This window comes from Lynx canadensis, chromosome B1 (assembly GCF_007474595.2).
Source record: "Lynx canadensis isolate LIC74 chromosome B1, mLynCan4.pri.v2, whole genome shotgun sequence".
NCBI lineage: Eukaryota > Metazoa > Chordata > Mammalia > Carnivora > Felidae > Lynx > Lynx canadensis.
In genome coordinates, this window is record NC_044306.2 from 112269475 (window position 1) to 112285745 (window position 16271).

Sequence of the window (16271 nt, forward strand, 5' to 3'; positions counted from 1 at the left end):
GGAAGGGGTGGATATTCTTTGTCAACACATGGCTCAGAGTCTGTGGCCTACACCTGTGTTGCATTTCCAGTCCAATGTGCAGATTTGTTTTTTCAAGTTCACTAACTCTAGTTCTCTTTTCTTGGATGAGACAGCTCCTTTTAGTTCTGGTATATGTGTATATACTCTGGCTTCTAAGGTCTGACTTCTTGCACAAGATCTGCAGTGTTGGATTTCATTCTTACTCATGAAAACCTGTCTCTACTTGTATACGGGGTCCTAAACCCTGTGTACTTAACTTTATGTAGTTTGGAATGCTTATGTGCCTCTATCTATCTATCTATCTATCTATCTATCTATCTATCTATCATCTATCTATCATCTATCTGCCATCTATTTATCTATGTATTATATATCTATCCATCTATCTATCTTGACAATTGTTAGAATTTGGTTTTTATAGATATCAAAAGACATTTTGATCTTTGATGGCATTTTGTTAGCACAACTACAAACCTTATTCTTGCCTCAGATGAACAGTTAATTCTTCATTATTTACATTTAAGCATTTTTTCTATCCATATCTCATTAAATGGTCTTTGAAGACAAAATATTATAACTTTTATTTTTGAATTATATTGACTCTTCAGTGTATTCACAGGAGATGTTTATGCCTATTAATATAATTGGTTTTATTTTTATTTATTTATTTATTTTTTTTTTTTTTAAATTTTTTTTTTTTCAACGTTTATTTATTTTTGGGACAGAGAGAGACAGAGCATGAACGGGGGAGGGTCAGAGAGAGAGGGAGACACAGCATCGGAAACAGGCTCCAGGCTCCCAGCCATCAGCCCAGAGCCTGACGCGGGGCTCGAACTCACGGACCGCGAGATCGTGACCTGGCTGAAGTCGGACGCTTAACCGACTGCGCCACCCAGGCGCCCCAATATAATTAGTTTTAAATCTATAGCCACAAGAGTTTTGGTGGTGTCAGGTGTTTATGAAGAGACTATTGACATGCACACGTGTGCACACACATGCACACAGGGTGTAAGGGTAGATGAAGCTCTTGACTTAATCAGATAAAGATGCAAATTCTTATTGGGAATGATAAGTTTACACAGAGTGGGAATTCATGGGATAAATCTTACCTGAGCTTCCCTTGATTCATAGCATAATGACAGGGACTTACAAATTCCAGATCTGAGGTACTCAGTTCTCGTCTCTTTATACTCACCTTTTGGAGTGCCTTACACTAACAAACCAAGTGTGTCTATTTCAGAGAATGTTTACAAACATTGGATTTTCCTGGATCTTGCACCAGGCTCAGTGTTAGCAAGTCCACAAGACCCTTTGAGAAGATGTAAGATTCTATGCATAGGTGTTTTGAATAATTTCTCAGCCTTCAGCTTTCCACTATCTTGGAAAGCCTATTTCTCTACAGATCACTTCTAATTCTGATTTTCTTATGCTTTTATCTGGATAGTTCTGATGAGTTTGGTCCAAATTCATTATCCTTTAGTAGGGTTCAATAGCCAATGTTTATTAAGCACTGACTATCTGCCAGGCAGAATGTGGATGCTGGGGAAGTAGTGGAATTGGTCGTTACTATCTCAGGTGGAGCTCATGGTCTGGTAAGTTTGTGTGGTTGTGTGTTTTTCTTTCTTTTATTTATTGTTATCATCGTTGCTATTGTTATTGTTATAGCTATTGTTAGTGTTTTGCAAATAGCTACTGAAGTAGCTGCATTGATAAAAAAGTAAAATCTCCAAAAAGGCTGGTATTAGGTCAAGTATTCTGCAATGGTCAGATTATGCTCAACTTGTAATACTCAGTTTGGGGCATTATACTTTAAGGGAGACATAGACTGGCATTTTTGCAGAAATGACCAAGACTTTGAGGGGATTTGAAGCCATGTTATGTGAAAATTTGGTGAAAGGATGGGAGAAATAGGATTGTTCATAATAAAGTTGGAAAGACTTATATTCACCAATCCTTTCTTCCCTTTTTCATATAACATGATGACATTTAAAGTAAAAAGGCTGTCATTCTCTATTTCTATCAATGTGAATGTCATATTAACTATTTTACCAGAGCCACGCACATGGCTCTGGTACATTTACTAGATTGTCACAGACTCCCAATGGCTAATAGTAGTGATCGGGCCCCTCCACTATTTATTATTCACCAAATACCAATGCCTATGGCTGGCTCATGTCTTGTTTATATAAAAGGATGCTAATGCTACTATTGTATACTGGAGGAGTCCCTTCACATTTGTTTCTGGTCAAATCCAAATGTGAATCGTCTTTAATTTATTTATTTACCCAAGAATAAATTATAGCTTTTCACACTGAGAATAAACTCTTTCCATCTGTATCTTTTCAAAATTGTGTTGTGCCATGCATGGGGCTTTTGTGAGCCACAGATAGAGTCACATTTCTTTCTACTAACTGAAACAAGCTTGTAGAAAGTTAACCATAAGAAAGTTAAATATTTGTTATGGGTTCTACAAATGGAAAATATGAACATGAAATTAGTTTTTCTTTTTATTGAAAATATGATCTATCTGTAGAATGGTAGGACACCAATATAAAAATGATTTTGGTGCATGATAAATTCATAGTTTGCTACATCAATTTGGGGGAAGAGGGGATAAAAAGTTGGAACTCTGGCTTGTTATCAAATTTAAATCATTACCAGACAAGATCATGCTAAAGCCCAAATACTGTGGTTTGGAACTATCTGAATCTATTCCAAATTACCCTTGGAAAACATCAGACAGGTTTAGATTCATTGAGCTTATAAAAGAAGTTACTCTTTGCTGTACTGGCTCCATCTGTTCTAAACTGCAGTGAACATGTCCCGCTTGGGTCTGCAACCCCAGTAAAGGTGTCTCACAGGTGCACATTGGGCCACTTGCTGGCAAAGGGTCACTGAAATTCCTTTCCAACTCTAATTTCAGATTTAGCCTCCTTCTTAGAGAATTGAAGAGACCAAGAGACTAGAAAGGATAGAATGCTTTATGTCAATGAAAGTTTTATTCATATTTTTTCTTTCTTCTTTCCCCTGAATTATTTAAACTTGCATAGACTATGTTATACTCTGGTTCAAGGTTAACTTCAAAACGTCTTTGGACACACCTTGTTTTATGTCTTGTTGTGTATGTCATTCCAGTAAGGTAATGTTTATGCCAGTTCTAGTGAAGACCTTGAAGAGAGGGCTTTGCACACCAGCTGGAAGATATAAAGTCTGAGATACTCTAGCACTTTTTGGAATCATCTCTTTCAATGAAAACAATTTATAGTCTCATCTTTTCAATCTTTACTGTTTCTTATCCTTCTTACCAGCACCTTCCAAGAGAAATTTGCACAGTTTACATAATGTAGAAACACATTAATCATGATATATTCAGAAGTCTTTGGTTTACAAATATTACCTGGCATGTACCGAGTACTTAGGCCACAACAGACTATTATTGACATAGTGGAAACTTAAAAAACAAAAAGTGCATTTTCCCTCAGAATCTTCATAGTCTACTTTGCAAATGCAATTTTACATTATCAAACAATTAGGAATGACTTTAAATGTTTTTTATCCTTATGAAGAGATATACGAGTACATGTGTACTTATATATCTCACATAAGACTTTAGTTTCCAATAAGCCTTTATACTGATGTATAATCTAAGCAAAATAGGACAAAACTTTCCCAGTTTTGAAATCTCTTTTCCTTTGTTTTCTTCCTCACAATGACAGCTTCACCTTATTTTTATTTTCTGTTTGCTCCCATTTCTCTCTCCCTGTAGTGGCCAGTGCTTTCCAGAATGTAGGATGTAGTTCCTAGCTCCCCTTCCAGATCAGTGTGGGCATGTGGAGGTCATACACTCTAGCCAATGACCTGCAAGCTAAAATCTTCTATGGTGGATTTGGGGGCATCTTTTTGATATATGAACATAGTCGTCTTCCTCTCTTCTCTCATTTTGCTGCCCTGAAGCATGGGTATAGGTCATCTTGGATCATAAGCACGAAGCCACTTGAAGAGTGTTAGAGCAGTGACTGGAGAAACCCCAGAGGCTTACATTGTTGCTCAACTCCAATCGGCTCCAATGCACATTGTAGCCCCTATGAATTGTACCCCTTGTAACTGGGTAATGTAGCAGGTTCAGAAGCTGGGTCCCTGAGGACTTTGTGGGGTAGAGTCATTATACCAGTCCCCAAATCGCCCAGAATGCATATGTGTGAGGAACAAACTTCTTGTTATGTCCATTGTGAATTTAGATTTTAGTATTTATTGAAGTTGAATCCAATATTGTTTTATATAGCCTTTATCTGAAGTAAGTTTATGGTCTAGCTGGAAAATGAATATGCATATTTAAGATGATATAAAATAATTGACAGCTTATATGGCAGGTATAAATATAAAATAAATGATCACATATTGGTGGAGGCTATCGGATCTTCCACAACTTAGGAAATACACATAAGGAGAGAGTTTCATAACATATGACCTAAAGGCAAAAACTAAAATATGTTGACAATGGAGATTAAATTAAGATAGTAGGATAAAGGAATAGAATTAGATAACAATGAAGCATGAATTAGGCAAAAAATGAGAAATTGAGATACAGATATGACACAGGGCACTGGGTGTAATGAGAAAGTATGTAAGAGTGGGATTTTTCATGGTCAGATCATGACTTGATTTTTGACTTACATTTGAAGAGTTATTAATGTGTATGTGTCTTAATATAAGTTATTACTATATATGTGTATTATATAACTTCTTATAAGTTTAAATCACCAGATTATAAATGATAGTGATTTTGTCTTCTATTATTCTATAATTTCTCCAAATAGCCTTGTATTTTGTAGTAAGTAAAATAGTAAGAAAAAAATACACAAAGTTTCTTAAAATAAATTCTCTTCTTTTTAAGGGAAATTTCAGGCTCTTTTAGATCACGAAGATTTGAACCATTTACTTTGGGTCTTCAAAGAGATTTAATTTCAAGAGATTGTGTAATTTCCCATAGTAGCTCATGACCACATTTAAAAATTTTCACTGTTGAGAAAGTCTTCCGTGTACTTAAGTTAAATCATGTGGTTTTGGTGAATTTTTCTGGATTGTCCCTTCATATAGGTGAAGTTTCATGTCCTATGCAAACAAGAACAATCATCATTGTAAAAGGGAATTCAGTTGCATGATAGTAAAAGTAACATCTTTACCTTATGGAGCTTTATATATTACAGTACATGATAATATATATATATATATATGTATATATATATATATATATATACATATATATATATATATATATGATAGTGCATGATAATATATATTTAGTTTTTATAGCAGTCTGTAATAACAATATTCTTATCCTAAGTAGTAGCTTAATATCACCTCTCCTGGAAATTAGTGAATTGAGAACTAAATCCATCTCTTATAATATCAAATCCAGGAACTCTGGGTGTGAATCTAGGTTTTATGACATATGAAATCTAAATTATGCAATTTCAGGGGCCCTCCTGTTGAAAAATAATGCAACACTAAAAATACAAACAGATTCAGGTGTGAATAATTAAGGAAAGAAATAGAAGTAAACAATTTAAAAAGCAAGCAAATGTAATATTTGAAAATCCTTATAGTTAGCTATCTGATATATTTCTATGATATTTTTATCCTTAATTTTGTTGCAGGAAGTACACCACATACTCTTTGCCTCTTCATATGACAACAATTCTTTAATTTCTTTACATAGAACAATAATTCAATCCATCTTCTGGAAAGCTGATGGAAATTTCTGGGATCATTTTTTATTGCTGGATCTGAAAACTTAGCTTCACAGATCAATTTAGCAATGTCAAGTAGATTTTTAGGCTTATTCTCAAATTTGGGAAAAGTATCCACTGTCTTTCATGTATGGACTATAATATTTCATGGTATTTAAAGATTACTTATGCAATAAGTAATCTTCAATACTCTGCATTAACCAGTTTTTTTCTCTACTATGTCCTTGTAGTAAAGAATTATTGTGAGTTTTGTGTTATTTTGTATATGTCAATATTTTGTGTCAAATTAGCAAAAATTGTCTTTACCAATGTATTTATAAGAATTAGTCTACTTTATTAATTGGATTTTCAAATAATCTAAGACTATAGTCATTACTTCTTTTCAAAATCTGTGTCTTCCTTTCAATGAATAACTGCTTTTAGTGTGGTGTAAATTTTGTCATAATTTACTTCTCAATGTCAGAATAAATTCTATTGCTTCCTTTGCTAATTTTATCATTTTGGTTCATATTCTACTAATTTTAATCAGAATTTTCATGGTTGTTTTCATAAATAAATTTAAGGATGACTAAAAAAATTACCCTTCGATTGTGTCAAAATCATGAGTCTCGAGCTACATATAATATAACCCAACACTGATATGTGCATTGCTTGATTGATGAATATATGAGGAATTTTGCCACTGAACACTTGTTTCTTCATATTGGCTTGTTGCATATGTATCAATTTTGGATGCTTTTTCATCTGTAACCTTCAGACTTCATTGGCCACGATGAGTCAGATACACTTAGACATGACCCAATATGTTGGCATGCAGAAAGTGAGTGATTTCACTCACAAACATATTAGTTGGAGCAACACTTCTGGGCTTGTGTTCTACAAACACAGGATTTTTTTTTTATAAAATCCTAATGCAATTCCCATAAATAAATAAAATATCTGTTGCATTTATGGTTTATATACTGTATTATTCAATGTATTTCTTTCCTGATAAGGGAGAACTTATATTTTGTCTAGGCATTGATGAGAAGCAAATTCTTCACTTATAACTTTACATGTTTGGTGACTGGGAAAATATCCAAAGGTTAGTTTCTGGCTCCAGTCATTCATTCATTCATTTCTTTCTGTTTCCTTCATTCCTTTCCTTCCTTCCTTCCTTCCTCCCTCCCTCCCTCCCTCCCTCCCCTCTTCCTTCCTTCCTTCCTTCCTTCCTTCCTTCCTTCCTTCCTTCCTTCCTTCCTCTGTTTCTTTCTTCTTTCTTTCTTTCTTTCTTTCTTTCTTTCTTTCTTTCTTTCTCTTTCCTTCTTCTCTCCCTGTTCTGCTACCCACATACTTCCAGTCCTAGGTGTTAAAAGATGTGTTCATATCATACTACCACCTCTGGCTCTTTCAATGGTTGGTAGTAAGACTTGTGGGAGCCATTTATGGCTAGCAATAAGTTAACTATACATAGAAATCACTGAAAATCCCCAAACTATACTCCAGTAAGTCTAAATTAAATGTTTTTTCCAGATAAATTTCCCCTTAGCTGGATCTCAAAAATATCCTTGGCCACTCTATTGTCACCCAAGGTGATCGGATGGAAATGGGGAGAAAGTTGGAGTAGAAGGAGACAGATTTCTGAGCAAATTTTGGCTAAAATAGTCAACTTTAGAATATTTTGCAAAACCACATAATCTTCGTGGTCCTGGAAGGAACTTATAAAAGTGAGGGATGGTAAAGTTTCAAGTACTTTGCAGCAAACCTGCCTCTATGCAGTGCTATCATTTTAAAGATACAGATTTTAGATCTAAAATTGAAATGCTTGACTCTTCATTGTTAGATAAAAATGTAAAATTAGACTTATGACTGAGATTATTTTTAAATCCAAATTTCATTTGTAATATTCAACTGGGTGGCCGTTCTTTCTGTTTTTTTATATATGTGTAGAGTTCTGTTTTGTTTTATCATGGTCTACATGATACTCACAGTTTACTATGCATGGAATGAATTGTTGGTTACTAATACTTTCTGATAGTTAATGTCCATGCTGTGCTACTTTAACTTAATTAAAGTTTTAGTAACTTCTTTCTTCTTGCCTTGTCAAGTATGCCAAGAAAGAACCTTCTGGTTGTTTTCCTTCTTCTTCTCAGTTCTTCTGAGGTTGGATTATTTTGCAGTGCGCAAGCAAAAATGGTGGATGGCCCACCTATAGTACAGATTTTTGTTGATGAGTCTGTAGTATTGAAACCATTATGTTTTTTATTGATATTCACCAAGTTAAATGTGTCACATATTGCACATCCATACATGTCCCCACTATATTCATTCATGTTTTCCTTCATCTAAAACAATGCAATATATTTTGTTAGCTATATTCCAAAATAACTAACATCATATTCTTGATATAATGTCCTGCTTTGTGTAGAAGAGATACCAACAGTATTTTTTCCCTAGGTAGTGCAGCATAAGGATAAAAATATATTTTCTTGATTTAGCTTTTCATCTCAATATTTACTGTAAGTTGAGCTTGACATGAGTATCACTAGGTTAAAAATTCTCCACATCAGGCTGGTACCATGACCCCAAATTTCACCCATTTTCTTATGCTGGAAATAAAAACCCATGGTTTTCCTGGGGATAGTTTATAATACTTAGTGATGATATATGATAAGAACTGCGTGTTTATATTACCTGTGTCAGGATTCCCTTAGGTCTATAATTAACATGTTGGCCAAACACTATACAATTCTCTGATGAATGTACTCACCCTTTTAACTGAGTGACCCAAAGATATGTTGTATTTTAATCTCCACCTGACTTCTACATTCACTTTTTCCAAACATTTTATTTGGCATTTATCACATTTAGTGCTCTCCCATTCTTCTCATCCTTCTTGTTTTATTGATGAATAATGAGAATGTTAACACTGCTTATCTTGACTTGGGCAAATGAAGAGTGACTTACCTAAGAGCCTCTAGCCTGAATCAACTGGATGATTTCTGTGTGTTTGCTTCCAGTTTTAAGCTATGATTGCTTACACCTAACAGTAGCTATAAAATACACATTTATGGGGAAGGCTCTAATCTCACAGTCAACGAAAGTAATCTTATTCTGTGATATGACTATAAATGAAATCACACTTCACAATGGCTAGTCTGATGCCCATGTAAAACCAGAAGGGTTTGAGACACAAGAAAATTCAGAAGATATAGCTCAATAGGCATCTTATTTCTATAAGCCATTTTTTTTTCCAGTTCAGTCATTGCTGCATGAATATTCTTTTTTGGTTTTAATGTCTATTTATTTTTGAGACAGAGAGAGACAGAGAAAGATAGAGAGAGAGAGAGAGAGAGACACACAGAGCACGAGCAGGGGAGGGGCAGAGAGAGAGGGAGACACAGAATCTGAAACAGGCTCCAGGCTCTGAGCTGTCAGCACGGAGCCTGAGCCAAGGCTTGAACTCACAAACTGTGAGATCATGACCTGAGCTGAAGTCAATGCCTAACTGACTGAGCCACCCAGGTGCCCCATGAATATTGTTTTTAAAATTTTTTTAAAAATGTTTATTTATTTTTGAGAGAGAGAGAGAGAGAGAGAGAGAGAGAGAGAGAGAGAGTAAAAGCAGGAGGGGGCAGAGAGAGAGGGAGACACAGAATCTGAAGCAGGCTCCAGGCTCTGAGCTGTCAGCACATAGCCCAACACGGGGCTCAAACCCACAAACCACGAGATCATGACCTGAGCTGAAGTTGGACGTCTATCTGACCCACTCAGGAGCCCCACCGTGTGAATATTCTTAAAATATATTCTTCAAATTAATGGGTTAGCCACCTTTGTGAAAGAATTATTTTCCCAGAGAGATGGATTATATGACTATGATAAAGTTTAAAACCAAACTCATAGTTATATGAAAAACCATATAAGCATAGGAAAAAGGAGAGTTATGGAAGAATCTCCAAATGACATTCATTCTGAGAATGCTGACTGGTAACACAATGTGTGTGTCACAAGGAGTTGTCATATACATAAGAACTTGAGTTACATAAAGGGTTATGGTAAATACATCATTCTCACTGTGTGTTGTGCATATACATATATATACGTATTCATATATACATATATATGTGCACATACATATATACATACATGCATTTATGTACACATACACATATGTAAGTATCAGGATAGAATATATAGAATATAGAATATATTTAATATAGAATACATATATATAATATATATTAGGATATAATATATTTTTTTACATATTTTTATATGAATATGCAGCAAGTATTGGTACCTTAACTTGAAACAAGCATTGTTATTATTTCAATACTCATATATGCATGGATATATAAAGTATGCATGCATGTATGACCATATTATGTATAAATATTCAGGAAATGCCTAACGTTTATAACATATTTGGCTGACCAAGTCCCAGCTCAGGCAACCTCAGCACTTTAACACTTTTGGAGGCCAGCACATTCCTAAAATTGCTGAATTCATCTTTTACAAGAAAAAGAGTTTGTTCTTACATCTTATCTTTTAAATCCTCATGCTGCATTGATTCTTCCTGAATCAGATTCCAACCAAGAGACATATTTTTAAGTTTTATCTTCTATTTACAAACTCAAGACTGTCAGTCTGCTTAGTCACACTGGATTGATGTTTAGTTATCATCAAAGATGTTACCAAAGCAGACTCAGCCATACATTCTTCTCTTTTCCTTTATTGCTCACAGCACTGTTCACAGTAGAAAGTACTAATTGAAATGAGAAGGGATTTTCAATCCTTCCTCTTCCTCTTATCTTTAATATTATGTGTCTTTAACTCTGCAAATAGTTTCTACAACTTTTGCCGCTCCAATCTCATATTTTTATTTGCTTTCTGAGATACACTAAAAATGTATATAAAATACATAAAGGGAAGAAACCTATGCTGGTAATAAAGAACTGAGTAACTAAGAAAACTCCACACATACTGAGAGAAAATCACTAGTTCTGCTTATGGTTTTGCCTTTTCTAAATAAGGTATCTGTTCTTGCACATTCCTGAGACTTTCAAGGGATGTTATGAAAAGTAAGTAGGAGTGAGTACAACATAACTTGGGCACTAACTTTGTACTGAGAAAGTAGTGTGATACAGTTGGGAAGAAAATCAGTCCTCCTCCATAAATGAAAACTTTATTACTTTGGGAAGCTTTGGCCCTAGCCTGTGAGGTTAGTTTTTATCACGTGATCTGTGCTATATTTGTACTTCCATGAAAATATCCATAAGTATATGAGTCCTTTCTCAAAATGCAAATTCCTGAAATACTTTGTTCTTGTTGTTAGGTGCAGTGAAAAAAATGTTTTGAGTTTGAAACACTGGAAATATTATTTCAGAGCACTCTTTGATTCCTTTAAAATACTTCTCGTACTCCAAAATCCACTTTATCTTTTTGCAAACTTACAAAAAAAACCAAACTTTTGGTACTTCTGTTAAGGCACTTGAAATGTCATTAATCATGCAAATCCCTGAAACCGCTAAGTTTTAAATTTTTGATATGCATCTTCTGACTCTCTTGGTCAACATTATAAACTGAACTTGGACTGAACATTAGGGTATTTCATGTTGACAATATGTGCTGTTAAAACCCTGGGTAGGATTCTTGGCTTTACCACTTCTCAGTTGCTTGACTTGAGGGAGGCAGGTTTGGCCCAGAGTACTGAACTTCAGTACTCTTACTTCCAAAACAGATATAATAGTGTCTAATTTACAGAATGGTTGAGAATACATGTGTATTATCTTATATATGTAGTATTGTGATTTTTACTCAGTAATAGATGAAAGGCATTATCAATGTTATTCTCAAGAGCTGAGTAATAACTCGATTTAGACTTCTCACGTCTCCCAAGAGGAGTGAATTTAAGTAATTGTGAGAGGAAATATCCGGCTGGACCCTGTGTAACGGACTGAGAACACAATGGGCATATAACATTATTATATTCAAAGGAGCACCTCACGTATATTAGTGCACCTAGCTGGGTGAAGAAATAGTACTGATAGATGCTGAAATTTAGACTCTTGATTTAAGGGATTAAATTGGAAAGAGGGATATGCGTTCATATAAGTAAAGGTATTCTTTCTGGAGAGGTCATAATGACCACAAATATGTTTCTAGTTTATCAATTCACATTGAAAAGTATCTTTAGCCCTAATAGTTCCATAACAACTGTTCAACAAAATATTCCAATGAGACCAAGTACAGCTGTTTGGCACACCATAGGTACTGATCGTATATATGCTCGATAGTACTGATAGAAAGCAGTAGTACTGCATTGCGCTTAAGCAGCCCTCCGTAGTATGTCAAAACTATAATCTTTCTTAGGAGTCATATGTTATAATAACATAACATCACGTGAAGTCAAACCCTAGTCATTTTTAAAGTAATAAACTTAAAGGGTAAGTAGATTACTTCTATCACCCTTCCAATCTCTCAACCTTGAGCTTGGGTGATAATTTAAAATACAGAGAGACACTTTGGCAGAGTTTTGTAAAATGAAGTTTAATATCAGCACTGTATTATATAATTAATCCTAAAAACAGCACAATTTCTAAAATGACTTCAAACAAAATTTCACTTCAAAAAGCAATAGAGGGGTACCTGGGTGGCTCAACTGGTTAGGCATCCAACTTCGGCTCAGGTCATGATCTCAGTTTGGGAGTTTGAGCCCCATGTAGGGCTCTGTGCTGACATCTCAGAACCTGGAGCCTGCTTCATATTCTGTGTCTCCCTCTCTCTCTGCCCCTCTCCTGCTCACAATCTGTCTCTCCCTCTCTCTCTCTCAAAAATAAATAAACGTTAAAAGAAATAAAAATAAAAGGAATAGAAAGAGAGAAAGGAAGAAAACATAGCAAAGAAATGAAAAGCAACAACAGAGAAAGGAAAACAATGGTTTTATTTATTTACATAATTATAAATAGGATGATAAAATATTTCAGTGAATGTTACTATTTAGCTGAGATGAAATATATGGATTTAATATGGGAAATTTCCCAAGATATGTCTGCAAAAATATAAAATATTTTAAAACTATCAAGTGAATTCTATCATACAGTAATTTAAGCCTACTTATGAATTTGCAAAATTTTCTGATAATATTTGCTCCTTGTTTTGATGTCCTTACAGATGCTTATAAATTATCAAATGATTTCACAAAGAAGTTTTGGTTCTGTTTATTCTTCAGCAGGGATGGCATTAAGTTTTTCTTCCCACAGTACATTATCTCTTCAGAACTTATTAGTCAGTCATTTTTCCCTGGAGTAACATTAATGATTGATGTTTATCTAAAGATAAGTACCCTATAAGAAAAAATAAGCAAAACTATTTTTAAAAAATTTGGCAGATATTCGTTTACATCAATAATGATACTATTAAGCAAAATTTCTGTACAAATAAATCATTGTCTTTGGAGCTTCAAGAAATATAAATATGGAAAACAATGAGATTTATCTAGTAGGAGGATATAACAAATAAATGACTAAGGACAACTCACATCTCCTGAGTGCTTATAGATGGAAGTTAACTTGTGAGATTTAGGCAGGAAAAGCTTCAGTATTTTTGTCTGCATATTTTAAACATAATCAAACAGAAATTCCCATGCATGCCAGAATATTTTTCAGAAGCTTTCATGTGATAAATGGCAAAAGAGAAGCCAAAGTTGGTGGGAGCTCAGAGAATCCAAATACCACATCTTGTTGATGGTGGAAGGACTCAGGAATACTTTGTGGGCTCGATTATGTCTCCATATGTCTCTATCTTACCTACTTCTATATCTCACCTATATTTTCAACTAGATGTTGGTCAGGAATTTTTTATTTATGTCTAAGATGGAAGTCTTGGAGTTTTCTTCCATGTATTCAGCTTTTCACATCATGATAAGTAGGACCAGCATTTTTCTAATTGCTCAAGTCCCAAATTTAGGAGATACCCTTTTTATCCTTTGTTTTCCTCCACCCTCTGTGCCAGCATCACCCATCTAATCACTGACTGAGTTTCTATAGTTCTCGTCATCATGGCCACCACCCATCCATACTAACATCATCCCATTTCCAGAGCTCAACCAATCATTGTCCCGCTTAAGACCTTTTAATGGCCTTTCTCTTAGAATGCCCTCACCTGGGCCGTTTGCATGGATGGTCTCTTCCCATCCTTGAGATTTCAGCAAAGATACCATCTGGCCAGACAAGTCTCTTTTCCAGTTACTCTCTCTTACTCTTCTATGTTTACATTTTTTCCATTGTCTGAGATCTGTATTTATCTTATATAACCATGTAGTCTTTGACACTAGAATATAAGCTCCACTGAGGATGAAGAACTTGCCTCTACCAAGTACTTGGAATATAATAGGTGTTCAATAAACAACTATTGTGTGATAAAATGCTTATACATGTGCTTTGGGTACTTCTTGGGGAAAGCCAGAACACAGATGATATCATGAATATATGGGAAAAGAGATTTAGGTATCAGAAACAGAGAATATCCAATTTCCCTTGATTTCAATTAAAGCTCATGAAGTAGAGTAATAAGAAATAAAGCAGGAATAGTAGTTCTGGAACAATTTGTTGAGGCTTAAATACAAGGGAAAATAGCCTGTACTTAGTTGTACATCAACAAGGAGATTGCAGATCTCTCTAGGTCATTAAGTATATGAAGACACAGTAGGCCATAATGACAACTTATCTGGGGAGCTAGGATATCTGAGTTTAAATCCCAGCTCTGTTGCTTTCTAGCTGTGTGGCCTTGAAAAAAAAATTCCTTCACTTTTCTGTGCTTCATTCTTTTCATATATAAAGTAGGGAAAGTAGTTTTAATATGTCAAAGCTTTCTCAATTTTAAATAAATCAATATAGATAAAGTACTTAAAATTATATATCATTTATATTTAATATTATCTATTCTTATTTTACTTTTAGCCACAGGTGAAAGTTCATGCAATTTGCCCATATTCTCATAAAATATTCAAACCTATAAAATGGCATGGTAGAGAAAAAATTAACTATGCCAGGTACGTTATCTTCCAGCATAAAGACTCAGTAGGAAATAGTTTTTGGATAAGTGTTGTTGTTATTTTCATAAATACTCAAGTTTTTAGGGTTTCAGTCTCATCCTTCCCCCACTGCCCATCCAAAGGGAGAGATGCAAGTCTGATACCTGTGATTGGAGAGAGGAAAGGGAGACTGATTGGGTAGGAAGAGTCTTAAATTGACCAGGCCAATGAGTCCTTGAGCCAAAGATGTTCAAGTATCCTGAATTTCACAGGAACATGCCTGCTTTAATTCCCCTAAAATCCTTTGTCATTGGCTAGGAGTAGCACAATAACAATGATTATTTTGACAATTATCTTATAAATTATTTTTGTCATTAGTCATAACATAATTATTTCTTTTGAATCCATATTACACCTTTATTTAAATGTAACTATAAAGTAACAAAGAGTTCATATTTGTTTAAATTAGATAGATTATGCTGTGACAACGATCCCAAATAAACTAAGACTTTTATAGCATAAAACACACATTATGAACATGACTTAAAAAAGAGATCAGAGTTGAGATGTTAATATCCAGATAGTGTAGAAAGGGGTATTTTTTTTAAGTTTACATTTATTTTGAGAGAGTGAGCATGAATGGGGCAAAGGCAAAGAGAGAGGGTAGAAAGGGCTACTTAATATTGAGAAAACAAACTGAGGACAAAGCAACTTTACTGCAGAATTAATAATATATTAGACACAGAATGACCAAACTATGTGTGATTCAAAAGTTAATTGCATGAATTAAAAGTTTGAGGTACCAACATATGCAGGATGAGTAAAACCAAAATCTTAAGAAAACTAAAGAGAAAGTAATATACATGAAATATAGATAAAGGTGAGCAAGATGAAGTCGAAAACCCATAAATGTATCAGAAGAAGTTTGATATTATGTACATGAATCTGAAATACAGGAAAAACAAAAACCCAAACTGAATCTGCAACTTGTAAAGGACATAGAAAAAAAATGTTGAAAAGACAATCTCAAATCTCAATCCCAAAGGCATCTTTGAAATCAGCAGTGCTTTTGGGATGTGGTATACTATCTTAATAGTGTGAAGGGGAAAATACAAGTTAAAGAATAAATTCAGGTTGGTTTTATGACTTGTCCCATCTAATGTTTATGCCTGATGCCCAGAAGAATTAGTGCATTATTACAAAAATATTATAATGTCTTCTTTGATAATGTATAAAGACAACATATTTGTTAGGAATCACTTCAAATTAACTTTAAAGTAAAAAGGAACTTAGTAGAATTACATGAGAGTGCCAAACTTCTGGTCAAGCATAGATATTATTTGAGCTTTTGAAATAACTATAACAATATAATCTGGTTGCTAATAAAATTTTTTGTCTTTCTTCTTTTCTTTGGGTGCCCATATTCTTCCTTCTTACCATAGATTTGTTGTCATCATGTAGCAAAAGAATATAGATACAAAAGCTAT